The sequence below is a fragment of the Triturus cristatus genome, chromosome 11 (genome assembly GCF_964204655.1).
Source record: "Triturus cristatus chromosome 11, aTriCri1.1, whole genome shotgun sequence".
Taxonomy (NCBI): Eukaryota; Metazoa; Chordata; class Amphibia; order Caudata; family Salamandridae; genus Triturus; species Triturus cristatus.
This window is the reverse complement of record NC_140594.1, coordinates 1,032,368,443-1,032,390,460: the sequence shown is the minus strand read 5'-3', so window position 1 is coordinate 1,032,390,460 and position 22,018 is coordinate 1,032,368,443. Positions and strand designations below refer to the sequence as shown.

Genomic DNA, 22,018 nt, shown 5'->3' with positions numbered 1-22,018 from the left:
TATGCACAAAGAATTGACACAACGTCCAGAATGGAAAACGATCAAACTTTCCATTGTATTTTGATACAAAAAAAAAAAATGTATTAACCCATTAAGTGCCAAGGCTTTTTTTACACCAGTGCTAAACACTTATTTTAACTTTTAGCATATTTGGATTTACACCTAGATATAATTTTGGGCTATGAGGTGGAGAGTAAAACGGTCAATGGCTTGCTTTTGCAACAGTCACAAGTAATGAAAACATTTTTGAAAAATAAACTTGTTTTTGGGAGAAAAAAAAGACTCAAAGTTTCGTCAAAGTTTTTCCTTGAAGGCCAACAGAAAGAACTTTAAATGTATTTTATAAGAAGGTGTACTTTGAGCTTTAAAGAACAGGTGGAGATAAACTGTTTACTCACAAGTATATCACCAGTTTTATAAGGAAGGATTCATTTATAAATCCCTATTGATTTATAGTAGTGTGCATTTATGTATCTATAAAGGTGAGGGGGAAATCAGCACAGATCGATACACAAAATTCAATTTCATTAACTGATCTATTATAAACTTACATTAAATGAATGCTTTGCATAGAAAATGAAACTTAATCAAGTACGAAATTCACAATCTAGAACTGCAATCAGCCGCAGGAGTGCAGTGTGGGCTTTACCATATTACATAGGAAGTGTGTCCCCTACCCAGTGCTTAATTTGTAAAAGAATAAGTGCCGGGCTAAAGGTTTTTCTCAGAAACCCACAGCAGGACATATAGAAGTTCATGGTGCTGAGTACCAAGGCTAAATAGTCCTTTTTTCACCGCACGCCTCTTGAATCCTCCACTACCCACTTCCTGAGTCTTTATTGCACTCTTGCAGGTACCATTTCATCCCTGCTTTCTAACTTTGCCACTGTTTTTCTGTCTGTGCCTTCCTCTTTCTACCCTTCTTTTGTCTTTTTTTGATAAAAGTCTGTACAGAAAAAAAGTGCTGGTCCTCAAATGAGTGTGGTGGGCTCCAACTGCAAACACAGGCTCAAATTAAGCACTGCACACATCACACTGTGCCCCTTGCGACATATCAACCTTATTCCCAGAAATGCACCATCCAGTGCCCTCTTCATGCTCAACATCCTGTGCCCTCCAAGACATATCACCCAGTTCTCTCTGCCAAGGTGCATACGCCAGTGCTCCTCTGTGACACAATAAGGGCGCCCATGAAGAATATCACCCACAAGGAGAGGCATCCCCTGGCGTATGGGATGAGTGCTGGCCAGAATGTGTGGATCGAGATCTTATCTTGGAATGTGAATGGGCTAAGAGTTAAGCAAAGGAGGGTAAAGATCTTGCAATACCTAAGAGATGCCCCTGCCCAGATTATAATTCTCCAAGAAACTCACTTGACTAGTGTAGAAATGAGAGATTTCTAAGTCTAAACGTGGGTGCAAGAGGTCATTTTCACCAATCAACAGTTAACTATAGAGGGGTGGCGATACTGGTAAAAAAAAAAAAAAAAAAAATATATATATATATATATATATATATATATATATATATATATATATATATATATTTTTAGCAACAGAGGACAGTAGAGTGGATAAAGCAAGCAGATGGGTTATTGCCAAACTAAGGTGTTACCATCAGATATATACAGTATATGGTCCAAATCTAGACGATCCGGTTCCATTTAGTGGTTTGTTGACAGAGCTGCTAAATTTCCTAGATCCAATCATTTTAGCAGGGGATTTCAATGTGGTGCTAGATGGGAATTTGGACCGATCTTCTAAGAGCAGTAATAAAGAGTAAAATGCGGTCCTTATTAAAAACTTCTATTAAGTAGTTAGGATGGTGTGAAATATGGAGAGATAAAATGGGTGTTTTGAAGAGCTTCACATTTAACAATAAAAAATATGGTCATCAATCAAGAATCGACTTCTTTTTGATTAACCAAGAGTTAGAGGACCAGGTACAATAAGTTAGGTATTTAGGAGCGCATTTGTCAGACCACTCTGCTGTAACCTTGGTTTTAGATCTATCCAAAATTACAGTACAGAGGAGATGGACAATGGATCGCACTATATTATCGGATGATGCTGTAGTTGAGAAGTTAGGTATAGAATCCCAGGAGTTTTTGTGGTTTACATGGATAGTGCACCACTGGGGGTCATCTGGGACGCTTACAAGGCCTTTTTGAGCGGGAAGATAACTTCTATCCAATCAGGCAAAACGTATAGATCTGAGGTAGCTGAAATTGAGTGTGAGATTCAGTGGTTGGAACAGCAGTTATCAATGAGTGGAGTAGGGGCAGGGGCCGATACAAACATCTCTTTAAGCCCTTGAGTTGGATCTCGCAGGGGTAGTTGAAGAAAGATTACGAAAAAGATGGCAAGCAAGTAAACTTGCCCCTTTTGAATATGGAAAAGGGTGTGGAAAGTTATTAGCCTGGAAAGTGAAGAATGATCAGGCGAGATGCTTCATAAAGGAGGTTAAGTGTGAGCTGTCAGGAAACTTTCTTACGTCTAGGGAGGAAATAGAAGAGGCCTTATTAAACCATTTCAAGAAGGTATATCATGAGGATTTGGTAACAAAGGAGGAAGAGGTGAAGGGCCGGTTGGGTCAGGATGTTCCCCGTTCAGTTAGCAAAGCTAATGGAGATGATGTAAACATCACTATGTCAGAAAGCAAGATAAGGAAGTCAATCATGGCAGGGAAATCAGGTAAAGCAGCAGGTCCGGAGATATATAAAAAAAACTGGGGGATTTTGTCATAGCGGTAATGACAAAGCTGTTTTTGGCTATAATTGAGAATGGAAGTGAGATCCCTGCTTCCTGGAACAAGGCCTGCTTCCTGGAACAAGGCCACAGTGACCTTAATCCCTAAATCAGACAAACCACCAAATGTTTGTGACTCCTACAGGCCCATTTCATTACTGAATTGTGACTATAAAATCTTCGCAAAGATACTAGCAGAAAGGTTGAATGGGGTGGTGGGGGATCTCTGGCATGAAGATCAGAAGGGTTTTGTGAGTGGAAGGGGGATCCAGGATCTCACTTACAATTTAATTGGAGCAATAGACGTAGCATCTGTCTATAAGGTTCTCGAAGCAGTTATTACACTGGATGCTACTAAGGCCTTTGACAGGGTGAACTGGCCCTGTCTCCAGAAAAGTTTACGGTTGTCTAGTTTCAGCAAGAAATTCTACAGGACCATGGAATTGATATATAAAAAACCAACACATAGGGTCCTGGTAAATGGAAGTCTTCCAAGGCCATTTTAAATCTCAAGGGGAACTAGACAGGGGTGCCCCCAGTCCCCTCTTCTTTTTAACCTATACATTGAACCCCTTGCAGTAAAAATCTGAAATCATTCGAAGGAATACCTCCTTTTAAGTTTAGGGGTTAGGAGAGAAAGGTTGGTCTTAATGCGGACGACCGAATGATTTATACTTCCGATCTGCGTGTCTCAATCCCTATAGTTTATGAGATATCCTCAGGATTTGGGCATATTTCAGGCTATTAGGTGAATGAGCAAAAAACGGTGATAATGGCTTGGAATACTAATTTACAGCAGGATTGAATTAAAAGGGAAATGAGATATCTAGGTACTTAAATTACACAAAATATTGAGAAAATCCTGAAAGTTAATATTCAAAAGGCCAGTAAGGACATTTGTAAGCTATTACTAAGTTGGTCTCATCTGCGGTTGACAATCTTTGGAAGGGTGAACCTGTTGAAGAGGACGATTCTCCCAAAACTTACTTTCCTATTTCAGAATATCCCTATGGTCTTTAAGGAAGAGTGGTTCAAAAGGGTGCAGGCCAAGATTGGTAGCTTTATTTGGGCATCAAAGGGAGTTCGAATTGCATTGAAAAAGCTTAGACAGAAAAAGGACAAGGGGGGCTTGCGGCTACCAGACTTGTCTTTTTACGCCTGGGTTTTTCTGTGAAAAGGTGGGAAGATGCTTTTTAATGAACCAGGTGGATCAGACATTGGGAAAATGTTTAAGGTGATGTTATCAGACGTGAAGGGGTGCGAACAAGGCTTCATCCACAAATTCGGAGACCCCAGATTTTTCAAGAAAGTGTGTGTTAGGGCTTTACAGTGTTTTGCAGTTACGTGGTATAAAATTAGAAAATAGACAAAACTTGGTCATTATAGTGGGTTGGCTCCAATTTGGAACGCTCCCTGTTCCCCAGAATGGACTAAGGATAGCCTGGCAGTCGCATTAAGGGAGGCAGGGGTATTAAGTTAGGATCTGTTCGTTGAAAACGGAAGTCTGATTTCCCGGGACATGTGGCAGGAGATTACCAATAACAAAGTATCAAGGTTCAAATATTTGCAAATAAAAAGCTGGTATCATTCTGCTGGGGTGAACATTGGTTCGACGAATGAACTAGGGTCTTTGATGGTCGGCAGTGCCACGAGAAGAAAGGAAGGAGCGAATTGGTACTGGCTTCTGGTGGACCTATTGGATGGCGATTTAGATTACCAATGGATCTGTGGGGAAAGAGCTTGCCGGGGACGCAGCTAGAGGACGTATGGCAAGTATCTTGTAACATTCTGTACTCTACGGTGCGCGCCGCAAATTTAAGGAGGAACCATATTTTTTGTCTTCACAGGGCTTATTAGACCCCAGTAATGCTGTCCAAGTTGGGGAAAGGTGCCACGCCGAAATGTCTAAAATGTGGTCAGGAAAAAGGGGATGATATACAAATGTTTTTGGAGTGTCCCGAGAGCCAATATTTCTGGACAGATGTGAGTAACTGTATGTCTGTGATACTCGGCGACACACTTCAGGTAAGCATTGTTTTTGTCTTTTTATGGGTCCCAGAAAATTATGAATCTTTTTCAATCAATGCATGAAAGATGGTTTTCTATTTGATGCTGCTTACTCGCAGATAGATTAGTAGAAATTTGGTAAAAACCGCCCTGACAAAGGTGGAGTAGATGAATTCCGTAAAGTGAACAATTCGTTTAGACAGGGAATCGGAAAGTGATAGGAATGAGTTTTGGGCTCCTTATGAGAACTGGTCAAAATCTTCTGATTGAATATAGTCCTACGATTAGGCCTTTATACCATATTGCTTCACTACTCCGGTGGTTGTCTTCACAGATGGCTGCGTTGGATTGAGTAAACGATGGAAGGAGAAGTTGTGTATAGAGTGTTCCGCCCTTGGCTCAAAACAAAGATCTCTGGCTGGTGCTATGACAAGGGGGGCCGCAGAGCAGGTTCTTTCTTTAGTTTTTTCAAGACGAATGAGGCACTGTGGATGTGTTGGTCTGTAGGGATGTAAGTATGCGCGTCCCTGTGACACCCTACAAAATTCAAACCCCTCGGTTGTGTCTATACTTGCTAATGTCGGAATTAATTCTATTCATCTACAGAAACAAGGAACTGTATAAGTGAATTTCAGCAGAATTGTAACCCACTAACCACCAAAGACTTTCCCCATCAACATATCGGGCCCAGAGCATTAGTTTGCCTTTCTGCAACTACAGCTGACCTCAACTTCTAGAAGTTAAAAAAGGATGAGAATAAAATGTATTTGCATACCCAATAGGGCTCGCTTTTGGGAGCTTATAAGTGTTTAGCCAGAGAAATTGGGTTCGCTAAAGTCTTTAAGCTATGTTGTAGCGCAGCGTGGGTAAGGTGCAGCATGTTGAAAAGTAATAACAAAAGAGCGTTATAAGCGTTTTTGTTACTCAATGGATAACCAATGAGGCATTGTCTAAATGAGACATACAAAATGAGGTGCTGCATGTTTTTTCAACGCCGACGTACGGGCTTCCTGGAAAGACTGCTCGGGCCCGAAGCAGTTGACGATGATCATGAGGCTAGGCCTGCCCAGCTCACAGCTGGGCTTCCCATACACGTGAGTGGCGGGGGCGACGTCATACACATGTTTCAAGGTCTAAGTGAAGAAGGCCTTTGGATGGGACTGGCAGGCCAAAGCAACGCCTCGTCTTGAGATTCTGGTGATGAACAAACATTCGAAACGACATAGCAACGCATTAAAATGGGGCAGAGAATGAAAGCATAACAGCGGTTACCTGGAAAACGGCCTGGGTTCAAGGTGCCAATGTAGGCAAAATATAGAAAGCAAAGAGCAAGACCGGGCGTAGTGAAGAGAATAAGAAAGTGGAGGAAGGTGCTAGAGAGAGGGAAGGGAGGAAAAAGAATGAAAAAGTCAAATGAGGGTTGATGAGAAGAGCACTGCAGGAATATAGAAGTGAGAGCGCGAAGGGAGAGAAAATGCAAGTGGGATGAGAGAGTGTAGAGCTCAAGGGAGGGAGCTGGAAGGGCAGAGAAAGGGGCAGAGAATAGAGGCAGAAGGTCAGGGGTTACAGGCAGAAGGACGGGAGAAACAAAGAGCGACAGGGTATTGAGAAAGGAAAGTAGGTTTGAGGAGACAAAAGGACAGGTAGGATTATGCGATTATGCAGATTTTGTTTTGCATAAGTATGGATTTGCCGCACTTGCCACATAATCTATCGGCTGCTACACAACTTGCTGATTTTTATCAAAGAATTCTTCCTGCGCAAACAGAACAAAATTTACTAGAAATGCAGCAACATGGGCTGTTGCAACGTGGTAGGCCCTTCCCGAAGGTTGACCGGTCACCTTTCAGTAGTTTATTGCTGTATTTGAAGTTACATTCCGCTCTTTCACACTTCATCAGCAGTCACACTGCTAAGCGCTGTGCATCCCATAACACAGTAACTGCGTCTGTGATCGGTGACATGGAAGTCTTCTCCCATAGGATAAGACCTTTCTAATGCCACACCCTACATAGCACAGGAGGGAAACCTCCTTTAGGACGAAGCCAGAATCACGCTGTGCCTTCACAGCGCCGCCAACTGAACAAACGCGTCTTTAGCACGCATTCGTTCTGCACGCAAGTCATAACAGCGACTTGCTTTAGGGGGGGGGAGGGGGGGGGGGCGCAATGGTGGAGTGGTGTTGGAATTAAAGTCCAACATCTTCTCTACTCTTGCGCAGACTGGAGTTGGAATAGTAAAATTAAACTATTCCAATATCCAGCGCCCCGACGCGTGCAGAACAGTGCGTGCTAAAGACGCATTCGTTGGAATGACGGAGTTCCTAAGGCATGCGTAAAAAACGCACCTGGGGTTCCGTCGTACATTCAGCGCAGGACGCAACCCATGCAAGAGATGCAGTGCCTCACATAGGGGAAGTAAGCACTATATACATTTAACTACACAATTGTGACACCGCAACCAGTGCAGGTCGCTTAACTCTGGTGAGGATTGAAGGGTCAAAGGTTCGAACAGCAGCTGTGGTATTATGCGCGTTCTGTTGTGTCACACACCGTTGGCTATCCGTCTGAAGCGGGCTGCAAGCTTCTGTCAAAATCCCTTTCATAGACCCGGACACATCAACCCGGATCGGGGCTGGGTAGCGAGCTGCCGTGAAAGCAGCGGCCGGAGCGGCGCACCTCCTGCCCTCTCCTCACACGGGCTTTACAAGCGCCAGACCCCTGGCTTGGCTTTTTTACATGACCCCTCAGAGGCAGCGAATGTAAGCCCTAGCCTGCCCACTGTAATCATTTTACATACGTGGTTCCGTGAACTAACATTTTAGCCGGCAACATGGCTCTGTGAGTGAAACATTTGCTGCTTGCATTTGCCGTGATCGGGAGGTCACAAATATTAATCCTGGCAGGGCCAATTCAGCCTTCCATCCTTCTGAGGCCACAAAATTTAACACCATTAAACTGGGCAATAAAACACCTGTTATTTAACAAGTTTAAAAATGTCAAAAGTGTAGAACAAAGCATTATATTACACTCAAGGTATTTTTCATCATCATATTGGTCGAAGGACTCGGTTCTGGAATTGACAGCCAGACCCTAGCACATGGTATGGTTGGGATGAAGGGGTTGTTCAGGACTGAAGCTGCAATTATTGACAAGAGATCTCACCTTGATTGATTAAAACTCGTTCATTAAAATAAAACAATTCGAAGTCCATTTAAAACTAAAGCAAATGCCACGTTGAACTTCTGAATACTGAATAGAATGCACTCAGCCAGTGAAAGACAAATAGAGCGCAAGTATCTTGTTGACAGACTTACACAATGAGGTCTTCAAAGGATAATTCTTCAGTAACCTACAGGGGGTTTTCAGGAGCAAAACGGTTTCATATTTGTTTGATATTAGTAATATGCATTGCTGGTCTTAATGCACATAAACATGTGCCGTATTGGTGAAGTGAGTGGCGTATCGAGTGTGCTCATGTGCCATAAGTGAACTTGGCATGAACAGGCGTCAAAATAACACTAAACTTTCTTGCTTTATTTTGTGAAAGATGACAAGATTGTTCTTTAGGTTAAAAAAAACTATTATTCTGTCAGTTTTGCGTTGCTTCAGTAGAAGGGGGATCGTTCATTGCTTGCTAACAGGGCTAAACAATTAAGAATAGATAACATTTTCCAAAACATCCATATGCTTCACATGGAAGGATTATTTTAGCTTGTTGTTGCAGTTTAGCTTGAGTATGCTGCTGCCTGCTCTAGAGAAATACTATGAAGAGAATGGTATACAAATGTGCCGCTATTAGGGAAGAGCAGTGAAAGATCAGTTTTGTGTGGCACGCGGTCTGTCGGGACACTCACCCAGGACACTCTGGCCTGCGGCTCTGCAGTGGGATACATGAATGACCAACTAAATTATAATATCATGTTATGATTGAGGGTCATTGCCAGGTTGCTCCCGGAGCCATAGTTGTTTGTGTTGCAGTGCTCGCCTTCTCTTCATGCTAATGCCGCTGTGACGACAGACAGTCGGTCTACCTGCACCGAGACAATAGGGGTTTGCATGGCCTGCCTGCGTTTTTCAATTCAACGCAAATCAGCTCCCCCTGCTTGCAAATCAAAAATCTCCCAGTGTTGTATAGCGAAAGGCAAATCCCCTGGGGGGAGATTCTGAGGGCCCTGTAACGTAACACAGTACCTCATGGAAAGGCGCAAAAATGCTTTATAACGAAGGCATTGCTGGTCCCAATGAGCTGCCGCCCTTCCACCGAGAAGGGAGTCAGAAGAAAAAAGTAAACTTTGTGCTCCCAGAGCAGATAAACAGTAGAGCGCAGAATGTTAACAGGAAGATACAAGCAATAAATGGTGCGGGAGCAATTCACTTCACACCACTGACCAGGCGCCTGGAGGCTCACAGTACATGGCGCGGGTGGGGGGACGGGAAGGAGAGTTGCAACCAAAACTAAATAAATAAGAATGAAGTGCACCAAAAATAAGCATATGGCGGAAAGTGAAAGGATCGCTGTAGCAGGGGCTGTCTCCAGGGCAGGAACCAAACAGCCAAAAGACGGGATAAATGTTAACACCATTCACCAACGAAACCAAAGGAATTTAGAAACGCAGACAAAACAATCAATGAAAAGTGCTGGATTTGTTCAAAGCCCACAAACTGAATACAGCACGTCTCCAAGACAGCGCATGGGCACTGCCTAGGCTCGACCTAAAAACACCCACCAGGATGTTGCAAGCACTCTAGACCAAGACATGGCTCAACGTCTTAGAAAAAAACACAACTTCTCAAAAAGTTTGAGGGCAATGCCGTAACACTGACAACGGCATGTACAAACAGTTGGAAGCACTGTGGGTGCAATCTCACATTTTATTACGACAGGTACACTTGTGTAAACCTCGCAGAACATTCTTTGTAGCCCTTAGCACATAGATAGGCGTGTGCTTGTAGTACCTAAATTTGTTGTTCATGTTGACCGTGCCACGTAAACAGATCCGTGGCAGCGATATTTGCATGTTCATGTGATGCTAGCTCGGACAAATACCACTGACACAAACCACTTCATGTGCTATGACCAGGACTGCTGACACGTTCAAATACTGCCAACGCAAAAATATTTATGCGGTAAGGCTCAAGAATGGAAGAAAGATCACAAAACTGACTTGTGCTTCAATGAGCAGAAAAATCACACTTTCAGTGTAGAACATGGTGTGCCAAGTTTGTCTATTGGCTTGAACCCAGAGACAGAGGTGTGGTTTGTACTGACAACGTGTGTAAGTAATATTCATTATTACCACATGAATATCAGTAGTGTGGTGATTATACATTGCCTGTCAAGGGTTTGCAGGTTTCAGGTGCTTTTGAGGGTAGAGTCAGGCACAGTATCATTGTAAGTTCTTAGTTTTGCAGAGGCACCCACAATTCCACCGCTGGGCGGCCTACCGTATTTTAATGATATACTACCAATGACCCATTCGCATGTCATTGAACATTGCTATTATTTTCTCAGTGCACACACTGAATGACCCAAGTGTGATTCACATGGTCGATTTTATTTTGACATCCCACGTTCTTGAAAATAGTAAAAATTTAACTTCACATTTTACAATTATTTTATCCAGCATCTTCCTGTCTGAGTAATGTTTCCGAAAACATAACTTAATTTACCAGCGCATTGTTCTAATTAATGTAGTTGATACTACTTCAGGGCCTCTGGGGTAAGTGGGGTATCGTGGTACTGGTGACTTTCGATAACTGGACTCAATCTAATGTGTTTGCTTCCATCTGTCTGATAATATAATCAAACAATCTTGCAAGATTTACCGATTGAACATTAAACCCCAGTTTATAAATCTGAACAACTTTAAAAAAGAAAAAGAAAAAAAAAACAGAAAAAAAATAAAAGATTCTGGTAACATACCCGACCTCATTCATGAGCCTCAGAGCAAAGAATAAAAAATAAACTTTTCCACCACTGTGGACATATTTTGAATTGGGATTGAAGTTTTGTTCAGTAATACAGTTAACTCACAGCGGTAGTGGAAGTGACCTCATATGCCCTTTGGCTTCGTAATGGCCTCACAGGAAGCAAAATAGAAAGACACTGACCTCTAAGCCTTAGGTAGAAGTGACGGCATACAACCAATCAAACTGTGATGAGAGTAGAGGAAATCCATCCGAAATTATCAAGTAAAAATAAAGTTAATACCTTTAAAATCTTACATTTAAAGGCCAAGTATAGGAGAAATAAATTCACTGCCCCTCATTCTCTCAATTTAGCACTTAGACCTGACATTAGAAATCTTAGTAGCCTGGTAGAATTCAAGAGCAAACTGACAAATGTGTTGGAATAAGAATTACCCTCTTGCTAGATGTTCATCTGGAAAATCCCTCGGGACAGAGTCCCTGAAGAGCAGGGGGAGTTGTGGTATAGCATTGCTTAATTTGTAAGGTCCCAATGAATTTCAAACAAGCCTGTTGTATTTGCCACTGCCCAAATGTCACTTTAAACTATAGGGATGACCTGAAAATCCTAGATTTATTATTAGTGAAGGTATTTAAATGAGCCACCAATGAGCTCAACTAAGAAACAGACACACAGCGCCACCACGGGGCGAAATCTGATCAACATATACCACTGTTTACAGATAAGTGCCTAGCACCGGCAAAGACTGGCACAAATTAAGCACTGCCTAACGCCCAAAGCTGCTGACTTTGGAACTGGAGAACCAGGTTGGAGCACCGGTATCACTCAACATCCTGTGAATCTGGGCAAATAACTTAAATCTCCTCACACCTTAAAAGCGAGATCTGACTTTGTGTGATGTAACCTGTTGCCAGTGCTTAATTTGTATAAAAAAAAAACATAAGTGCCAGGGCCCTTGTTAGGAGGCAACCGCAGCTTGCACCACATATTGCCACTGTCAGTGCTGCCAATGACAGTACTTGCACAACTACTAACCATCACACCGCTACACACACAAGTGACTATTCTCCACTGCACCAACCAGGATTTTATTCTGTGGCTCTCTGGTTACACACACAGAAATCTGCAGTGCATTAACTAATAGAGGTTTCATAATGCAGATAGCATATTTGCCCCTGATTATCATAATTTGCATTTAATTTACATTTAAATTGTGCGTTATTTTATATGTAGTTACGTGAAGGGACCACGCCTTCTCGCCCCGCCCCATTCCGACGAGGATCACGGATCCCATACTTTTTAAAATGCACTTTATACCGCTGGCATTGACATCAACTGACGTGCTCCACACATGTGCGGGAAGTCAGGGAAGCTCAGCGTGACTGCAGACTTTGGTTCTTCGCGTCTGCGAACATAGCTCGCGCCTCCGCTTCTGTCCTTACATGGGGCCTCACAAGGCGCGCAACACCCATTGGACTCACAGGGCTTCAGCCCCCCCCCCGTTGCGTGTGGCAGCCCGGGATGAGACAGCTTCCCGGCGCACACACAGCCGCACCCGAGCACTTCACAGGTCTTTAAAAGACCATTTGCATGTTAATGAGGCCTCACTGTTGTTTCACCCCTTCTAAGAGCCCCTGCAGCTCCACTCTGCCTATGGCTTAAAAGACTCAGCCCCTCCCGAAATTTTTTTTTAGCCCCCCCCCCCCCGAAATTTAGCTCTAGTTGCGCCTCTGGGCCTCACCTATATCTTTCAGGACATGGGTCACTGCTGGAGCTGAAACACCCTTTCCCTCTCCCCTCCAGCTCAAGCAGGGCAGATAGAACCGCAAGCAAAGGTCACCGGAAATCCGCGCACTTGCAATGGAAGCATATACCTGCGTGGCTTCAACACCTTCATATATTGAAGGAAAAAAACAACCGTACCTGCGTGGCTTCAACACCTTCATATATTGAAGGAAAAAAAAAAACGTACCTTACTGGGTCCCGTGCCATCTCCGCTCCTGGACGGGTCCCGGGTTTTCCTGCTGTTTTCCTCCTCTCCTGCCTCTGGCAGGAACAGGAAGCAGGCAGCCTCCCTTCCCTCCCCTGAGCCAATCACAACGCTGCAATGGCAGCGTCGTGATTGGTGGGAACAGTGCCCAGTCAGGCACCTATGAGGAGGCCATTTTCTCTATGTAGGCTGAGAAAATGCAGGAGTGCCCATGACTGGTTTGGTCAGCCCCGAGGGCCGACCAAACAGTCAGGGCTCACAGCATTGGGCAAGCCACTCCTCCCCGACCCGACCACCCGCCCCTAACCAGGCATACCCTTCTGCTTTCTCGCAGCACGAGAAGCAGAAACATAAAATGGTATTTAAAATACAATTTTATGTTTCCGCTTCTCGCACTGCGAGAAAGCAGTGGGGCGACGCTCCTCCGCCCTCATGGAGGAGCCGCCCCTGCTTATACTGTATTTTAAGCTAAGTCAAGTTGAAAGCAAATAGGAGAGTGTGGCAACTGAGAAACGTTTACTCAGGCACAAACTATAAACCTTTACACACACTGTTTGCACATATAAATGTCTGCCTTGTCAAAGTTAGTTTAATCTGAGGCACTCTCGCTTTCTTGCCTAATCCTTTAATAGTTCAGCATGTGTGTTCAGTTGTGTCTGTGTACTTGTCTCTCAGCAAAAAAAATAAAAAATAAACACGCTTTCCAGACTCACTTGCGGAAGCAAATGGCAGGATTTCTTGAGTGCAAGACATTGAAAAGATGAGATACTCCTTCAAGCTTGTAATATTGCACATGAGTAAATTCCATTCAATCCTGGGGAGTGAATGTTCAAGTGGAGGGTTTCTAAGATACGTTTGTAACAAACTCAAGAGTTGTGGACGTTCTAAAAATCTCCGACCCTTGCCAACTCTGGAAATAGTCTGGAGTACAATCATTTGTATTATGGGAAAGGGACACCCCCAATATTAGTGGGTTTGTGGGCAAATGGATTACTCCATATTGGAAAATATTTATAATGTGGAGAAAAAGCATTTCGGTTTGTGTAACTGTACAACACGAAGAGTATGCAGGTAGAAATTCCCAGGCGAAAACAGGAATACACAAAGGTTTTCCTAAATTATGTCTGAAAATGTGCGACTGGTGCAGCTTTCCAGCAGGACTTCAAAACAGTTTTATAACTACCCAGAAGTTGTAAATTGCACCCAGACACGTGGGCAACTCCGCAGGTGCAGACTCGCTATTTTTGTTTATTGGGTCCCAAGGGTTTTTTTCTGACACACTTACTTTTGTAGATCAATATAGGCACACTGGAAATAAAAGTCAATGTGAGAACACTTTCACTCCTTTTAACACATTTTCATAATAATTAATGCTGTTTCTCGGTCAAACATAAATCCTGCATCATCAACCAAGATGAAGTAATTCCAAATTAAGATGATCTTTAGCAGATTATTGCACCAAAGGGACCGCTATCAACACCAGAACGGTAGTGAAAAATTGGGGAAATATAATTGGAGGTGGTCCATACTCTAGAGGATCTCTTGGTTGAATTGTGGCAGACCTCCCACCTCCTGATTGGATGGCCAGAAGATTGCAAAGACAATGGGTTCCTTGGCTTCGTTTTTACATGAAACTATAAAAAAGATGACGTTTCACTTCTCACACCCCTACCTCTGCAGGAACAGGCGGGAAGAAAGAGATGAATCAGAATTCCTCCCTGGGCCTCCTGTGTGTGGGTGTACCAGGCATGTGTGGTGTATGTTTTATCTGAAATGGGTTGGCGTCTCTGCAGGTGCTCAAACAGACAGATAACAGAGACAGTATTTCTTTTTTAAAAGTCTCTAGCAATAAATGCAGCGTAGGTCAAAACACCTACATTGACCGATATCAACACAAGACCATACCAAAACACACTAGAAGTGGGGGTTATATAGATCCTGGTGGATGCAAGATATCCACCAAAAATTGGCAGATGCGCGTACACCATAACAAGAGTGCATTGATGTCAACGGCACTCTAAACACAGCACATGGCACACCGGACAATATTGTTGGATGTCCCACTCTGCCAAGCTCTATATACAACTCCTTCTTATTCCAGATTCTGCTACTGAAAGGTGGACTTCCTTTGTCCTAAGAATCAACAAGAGGGAACCCCTAGGTGCCTCTCCTATCCTCTACGGCCATCTGTAAAAAACACTCTAGGGTTTTATTAGGAATCTCACCCGCTAGGTGACTAGTGCCAGCTTCATCATAAAGCCCTCGCCCAGATATCCGGACAAGAACTCTATTGTGGATTCTTGGGCTTGACTTTGGCAAGGTGGGTGAACCCCTATAATACTTTCCACCCCCCCCCCCCCCCCCCCCGAAATAGAACTTCCTTTGTCGCCATTGGCTGCAAAGAGACCTTGCATAACATAATTGTTCATAAAGACATTTCCTAAAATATGAGATATTACCCTTCTGCCCCACTCAGAAGGAACGTGCCGATCAGGAAGGCCTGTATTGGCGTTTATTGCCTCTGGGTACCAGTGAGCGTAAACATCAGATTTTCAGTAGTTTTGGGGTTTCCTCATGTATCATAACAAAGCATTTATGCAAGGGGATTTAGAATTTTGGAAATCTTTAATTCAATAATTTCATGAATGTTATCCGGAAAGGTGGACATAGCTCGTTATGCCCCAGCATCACAGGAGTATAGGATATCAGACAGGTATAGGGTTTTACAGTGATTTTGGCATCTAACAGCACATAATGGTCATTTTCTGAGTTAAATGTGCTTTTATAACTACTAGACATTCACAAAACGTGACCAGGCAGCTATGCGCGGACTTTTTTCTGCTTAGTATTACTAGGGGTTAGTGTAATTATGCAAGAGTAAATCTAATGCAACTTAGGAAGGTGGGTGCGTGGAGGGGGAGTGGCCTGTTCAAGGCATGCTTTGACTTGAGAATCTGTGAACATCAGCAGACATGTGTCTGTGAGCATTAAAAAACACCTGTCAGACCCTTTCCCCCTCACTAAATGGAACATGATTTATATCAGTTAAGGGTCGGTGGAAAAAAAAAATCGATTTGCGCGTTGCTGGAGAAGTGGTATCAACACTGGGAAATTGATTCCCCATGGACAAAAAAAAAAAAAAAAAAAAAAAAAAAAGCGTTTAAAAAAAAAGTGATATTCTAGATACACATTAGGTTCTCCCAGTGTAGTATTGCACAATGCATTCAATTCTGCATTGGAGGTAATCAGCAAATGCAAAGTCTTGTATCCCACCACTGATCCACCAATGTAGGAAGCTGGCTTTTTATGTAGTGTACCAAAACGAGGTAAACTATGTAGACAGTCCAGCAGACCCTTATTGGTTTACAGGGCAAAAATGTATAATCTCAAATGCTCTCTTTTGTGGTAGTGTGGGCGAGCAGTTTAGGCGTAACAGACGGCAGTGTTAATGCATTTGTTGAGCACAGAGTCAACAAATGAGACACGCTCAAGAAGAAACTCTAGACCAAATTAGAAAAATTAACTGATTTTTTAAATATATTTTAACACCAAGAACTTCGTAATTGGGTAAGTACTTTTCAAGATATCAGTTATGTAAAATTGTAGCACAAATTAGTTTTTACGCAGTAATGCTTCCCTATAGAGAAAAAAAGCATATACTGAATACAGGTATTTGCAAACGATTTTAAGGGGTCACCTTTAGTACTTAAGGTGCTAGGGGACCAAAGTCCAAAGTACCACCAGCAGTTCGGGTTTACCTGCCATGGAGTGTCCGGGTGCTAAGGTGCTGGACGGGTTGGTAGCCTTGCATGCTACATCACAGGAAAAGAGGGGCGTCACCTAGAAACAGGCTGCAAAGGGGGACAGGTCTGGGAGCTCCCATCAGGGAACTTGGTTCATTGGGGTCCTGGGAGCACTGTCCGCTTTCAAAGCCTCGGGCTGTGGGAGCTCGGGGGCAGAAGGATTTCGTCGGCTGGTGCCCATGCATAAAAGTCACCCACGTTTCTCTGCTAGACCTGCAAAGACAAAACAGGACAGCTGGGCCACTCTCAGTGCTGGCCTCTGCGGTGTGGACGTCCCTCATGGGCTGATCAGTCTTTGCGGCGTTGAAGTCCGGATTGTACTCAAATAAGCTTTGGTTTCTGCAAGGGGTATGGAACCCTGGGTTTTGGAGCAGGGGGGCTCCAGTTGCTCCTGGCATGGTCTCACTTGGTGGGGAGATGGATCTGATCTCTTGGAGCACGGTGACCTCTTCCCGGCTGACTGCTGTGTCGGTGGACCCGGTTAACAGTAGAACGGTAAACCAGACTTTGCAGTCTATGCCTACAGGCAAGTGGCTCCTCCACTTCAAGGGATAGCCTGATGGCTTGGTGAAGTACTGGAGGCCCTCCAAGGCTGTTGGAGGATGCACAACTGCAGAACGAGTCGGGCTGCTGCAATTTTCAGGACAGTAGCAGGTAGGCAGCCAGGATTTGGCATCAAAGTCCACCAGCCGTCTGCAGTTCTAGCTTCTTTGGCTCTTCTTTGTCCTATTCTTTCTTCAGTCAGACGAATCTGAATTCCTGGTGTGAAAGGGCCACCTAAACACTCAATTTATGGGCCTTAAGGGGAGTGAAGGGTAGTAGCCAATGGGCTATTTACCCTTGGGGTCACATCACCCCTTATATTACGACTTATTGTGAGGAGTGGGCATAACCCTGTTCCATAGTTCCCAATTCCACCAAAAACAAGATGGTGGAATCCCTCTTTCATGAGGCACATCAGGCAGCCCACCTTAGGGGTGTGACTGGCCTGGTAGTGCACCACGCCTCCTTACATAGCTAATCTCCCGTCTGTCCTGGTGACAGATGGGTCTAGGGCAAAGGGCGGCATCGCCCAGGTCTGGGGGAAGCCGTGTCACATATCAAAGGCAGCAGAGGCTTTGAAGCCTCTGGCCTTGGTATACAGAATCACTAGCCATTCTTCTGGACGAGGTGTAAACACCTCCCGCCTAAGCAGGCATTGTTTCCGACCTCCAAGAGCACAGGCTTTCACCTCCAAGGGGTCAGAAACTCATCTGTGGTGGCAGGCTGGAAGATACCAGTCAGCCAGCAGACTAAGGGTCCTATTACGAGTCTGGCAGTTGGAGGACTGCCAGACTCGTGGTGGCGCAGCGCATCCTGCCACCGCGGCACCGGAGATCCAAACACCTGATTACGACTTGGGCAGTTGGACCACCCTGGGACAGCCGGCTCCGCCAGGGAACCATCATTTCCTGGCATTGGAGCGTCAGTCTGAGACCGCAATATGCTTGGCGGGACCGCCACGGTCCCACCAAGCATATTACGAGTTTCCATTTAAGCCTTGGAGGAGAGGAAACCCTTTTAAGCAGGGGCAGTAGGTTTCAGAAGTGAGGCACCTCTGGCCTATCATGGGGTGCGACATCACCTCTGACCCAACTTTCCTGCACAGCCTGCCGTGACGTTTCAAAATGGTGTCACCCAGGAGTCACTTGCCACATCTACTCTGGGGGCCTCAGCTTCGCCCATCACTAACATCATTGCCAGGGCCTTTTCCACCAAATCTTCAAAGGGGAGCCACTCCTTTGTTGGCTCCAGAGGTCTGGGCTCCCTCTTTTGTTCCTTGCGCTTGGTCAGGCCCATTCCTGGTACAGTGTGACAGCTGATTGATGCAGAGAATTTCTCCCCACCCCTTTCCTCCTCAGGAGCTGAATGAAGCACTGTTAATTGCTCCCTTTGTGTGAGAAGGCATTTGTTCCACCCACTGGAAAGACGTGTAATTAACTTGGTGCAGCAGGGTGACAGAAGGCCTGGACTCTGATCCTGAGCTGAGACAGAGAAATAGGACAATCCTGGATGGCCAGTAGGTGTACAGATATCTCTTTGGAACTTGCAGCATTGATTTTCCTGCACAGGGTATGCCCCAATTCATAATGCCTCTTCTCGGTTGGCCAAAGGGAAGCAAAGCTACACTCAGAGGCAGCCATCCCCATAGGTGATTAATGGAGTGTCACTGTAGACAAGACCGTAAACCACACTGACTTTTCATATGAGTGTACACTAACATTATGAGGCCTACCCAAGGTCAATATGCAATCCTTCAGAGTCGCCTCTACATCAGCCTACCTAAGCGAAGTTACCAGGCTGCGCACAACAGGAGTCTTCCATGCGCAGCCCTTAATGTGTGTGCACATGTTCGCATGTAACCAGACAAGTGCCCCTTACCCTCGCAGGGTCGCAGTAGGCTTATCTTAAATGGTAAACCCTGGTGGTAACCACGTGCAGTCCATTTACCATGAGTTTACAGTGGGTGCGTCACATGTTATGAGGCTTCCCCAGCAGTAAAAGGTTGAAAACCAGGTAATCAATAGCAAAACATCAGTGTGGATTAGATGGGCAGAACCCATGGTCTCACAAGAACGCACCCCATTACTGTACCAATACAAAGCAAAATATTTGTTTTGTGTGCTTCACAATGTGTGTAACAGTTTATCTTGGAATATGTTTGACCTTGATGTGTGATTATGTACGTAGGTTTATGGACATCTCTGCATAGATGCTCTGATAATGTTTGAATTGGTTTGTGCGCCAAATTTCTGAGTACTTTAATGTGCGGGTGGTCAAACCAACATGTATTGATTTCAATCTGTAGGTCATGTGCAAATATGTGAGTATTTTTATCTCTGGCTCGTGGCTATATTTAGTTTTTAGATTAATGTGTTGAAGGTCAAAGTCTGTGTCGCAGATTTTTTTTAATCAAATGTGTATCAGGGTTCAGTGTGTGGTTTTGTTGGGGAAAGGTCACTTTGCTAATGTGACACTGACACATGCATACTTCTGGAATATGAATTTGTGTGTGTGTATATAGGGTGGATCTTTGACCTAGGTAACTTAAACACCATGCAAAAGTGAACACACATACATTGGTGTATATGGTTGTGTAGGTGTTATTTTAAGGTGTGCAGACTAGAGTGTGCTTGTCTGGTTGTGTGAGTACAGAGAGCTACATTGAATATACTTGCATGTCTGTGTGGCCCCTACACAACACGCACACTGTTTTGTGGCAAATTGTTCTTCGCCATTTAGATGATTTGAGGTAGAAGAATGCATGTGTTACTAAGAGTATGGGAGGAGTTAAAGTGTGTGCCACACATACCGATTTCCCTTTGTCCCGCACATAGCCAAAGTCTAGTTCTTCTGGGTGTCTCACACTCAGAGAAGACAGCTGGGCTTCTTCTCTCTGAACAGAATCCCTTCCTACAAGGCGGAGGCACTGTTCCTCTAAATAGGATGGCAGGTTTGTGGGCAATATGCAGGCAAACAGCACCTCCAGCACATTGTGCAGACTTCAGGAGACACCTCTGGGAGACTGGCTGTCACACAGAGGCCAGTCCTTGATCACAGCTGCTCACCGAGTACTTTGCAGATCACTCCCTTTTCTTGGTCAAGAAGAACGTGGAACTCGAAGAAAGTGGGATAGTTTGGATCCCACCTTTATACTCATTTTACAGGCGAGACATGTTGATCCACTGTCTAAAGTACTAGAAGGAGTTTTGAATGGTTCCCTTTCAAATGTCATTTTCTGGCTGCAGTGCAGAAACAGCCTTTGTACAAAGTGACAGCTCTCACATGAGGCATTGCTGGCTCCAAGGAGAAGTATCCATGACACGGACGCAATGAAGTTTAAAAACCCTGCCCCTCGATATCATTAGCCTTCCTGAAGTAGTAATAATGGAAAGAGAAAAAGGAAGGCCTTGTTCAGAACTACCCCGCCCTTAGCACCAGGATCTGACCCCCCTCCCCTACCATCCACCAAAGGTCAGTGCTCAAGAAGGACTAATCAGTAATCTGTTAAAATGTCCTAGAATTTCTACGGTTAGACCCATCACCACCCTTTATCACTTCAGTGTCTGGGTCTCTTAACTTCATCTCCAGGACTGCAGGCAATACACTTGCTCTGTCCGGGGAAGCCGTGCTTTCCATCTTAAACCATGGTAAACCAGGGACTGTCCAAAATGGATCCCATTAGCCTCAGCAATCAGACTCTCACCACAACATGGAGTCTGGCTAACATTCACATCTTACACACTTGACTGACACACAGACACAGACACAAAACCTGGGTTTTCACATCTAAGTGGGACTTGACATGAATGGGGCTATTAGGCTACCCTTTCCTTTAAATTGATAAAAGACCTACCTGTTCAAAACTTGCATTCCACAAAAATATCATTATGCTGGCACCATTGCTACATATCAACAACCTGGGACAGGGACAGTAGTGTCATGGAGCTAAAAAGAGTACTCTTGGCATGCCCCTCCAGGTCACAGAACAGGTTCTGGATACTAGATTAACCATGAACACACCTTACTCTTAGTGCATATGCTAGATTATTGTGTTAGCTGGGCAAAAAAACTCAGGATACCAGTTTCACATACAGTTCGGTCACTCGGGTGGAAGAACACTCCTGTTTACCATACAGGGGAAAATCCCATCCCAACATTGTGGCTTGTGCGAGTTCAGTGCCTTCAAGGATCACAGGTGTATGACCTTCACAAAATACACACTTTGCATTAAATATATTCAGCATCCATACATCTATACATCTTAAATGAATAATGCTGTACCTTTACATTACAAGCGGCCAAAGCTCTGGTCGTGAGCCTTGTCTCTTGAGACTTGGATTGCTTTCTTCTCTTTTTGTCATTCTAAGTTTGTCTTTTCACTCTTGCAAATCCATCTTCAACTCTGCAATGCACTTTTTTTTATCCCCCCCTTGTCTAAACAGCCTGTGTTTTTCTTTCTCGTGCTTCTCTCTGAAGACTGCCCAACTGCAGTTTAAGTTTTGCTATGCAGCCTTCATGTACCTCGTTTTGTTAATCCACACATCATCTGTTGACTTATGTTTGTACTTCTGCTTGCAGTCATCAATCGACATGCTATGGGGGTGTCTGTCTGTGAGGCGGTTTCTTTGCTCCTTGTGTCAAGAGCCACGGTGTCTACCCAGCGCTAGTGGGACGCGCTCTATCAACGCACCTTGGGGTTCCCTGCCGCCGCCGTATTCACTAGTTAAATGGCCGCTGTGTGCAGGGGAACTACAGCTCCCGGCGGCCCCTGCGGGACGAGCCCGCCAACGTCAGCGGAAGCGCGCCTGAAGCGCATAAAGTGATCGAGAGCCCTCGGCAGAGCGGGGGTGTCTGTCTGTGAGGCGGTTTCTTTGCTCCTTGTGTCAAGAGCCACGGTGTCTACTCAGCGCTAGTGGGACGCGCTCTATCAACGCACCTTGGGGTTCCCTGCCGCCGCCGTATTCACCAGTTAAACGGCCGCTGTGTGCAGGGGAACT

General features: G+C 44.5%; 1 protein-coding gene across 1 annotated transcript in view; it reads right to left on the bottom strand.

Annotated features, from left to right (window-relative positions):
- The window catches only part of PPM1L (protein phosphatase, Mg2+/Mn2+ dependent 1L), a 562,116-nt gene that overhangs the window by 4,385 nt on the left and 535,713 nt on the right, over nucleotides 1–22,018 (bottom strand). The gene's annotated exons all lie outside the window — the stretch shown is intronic.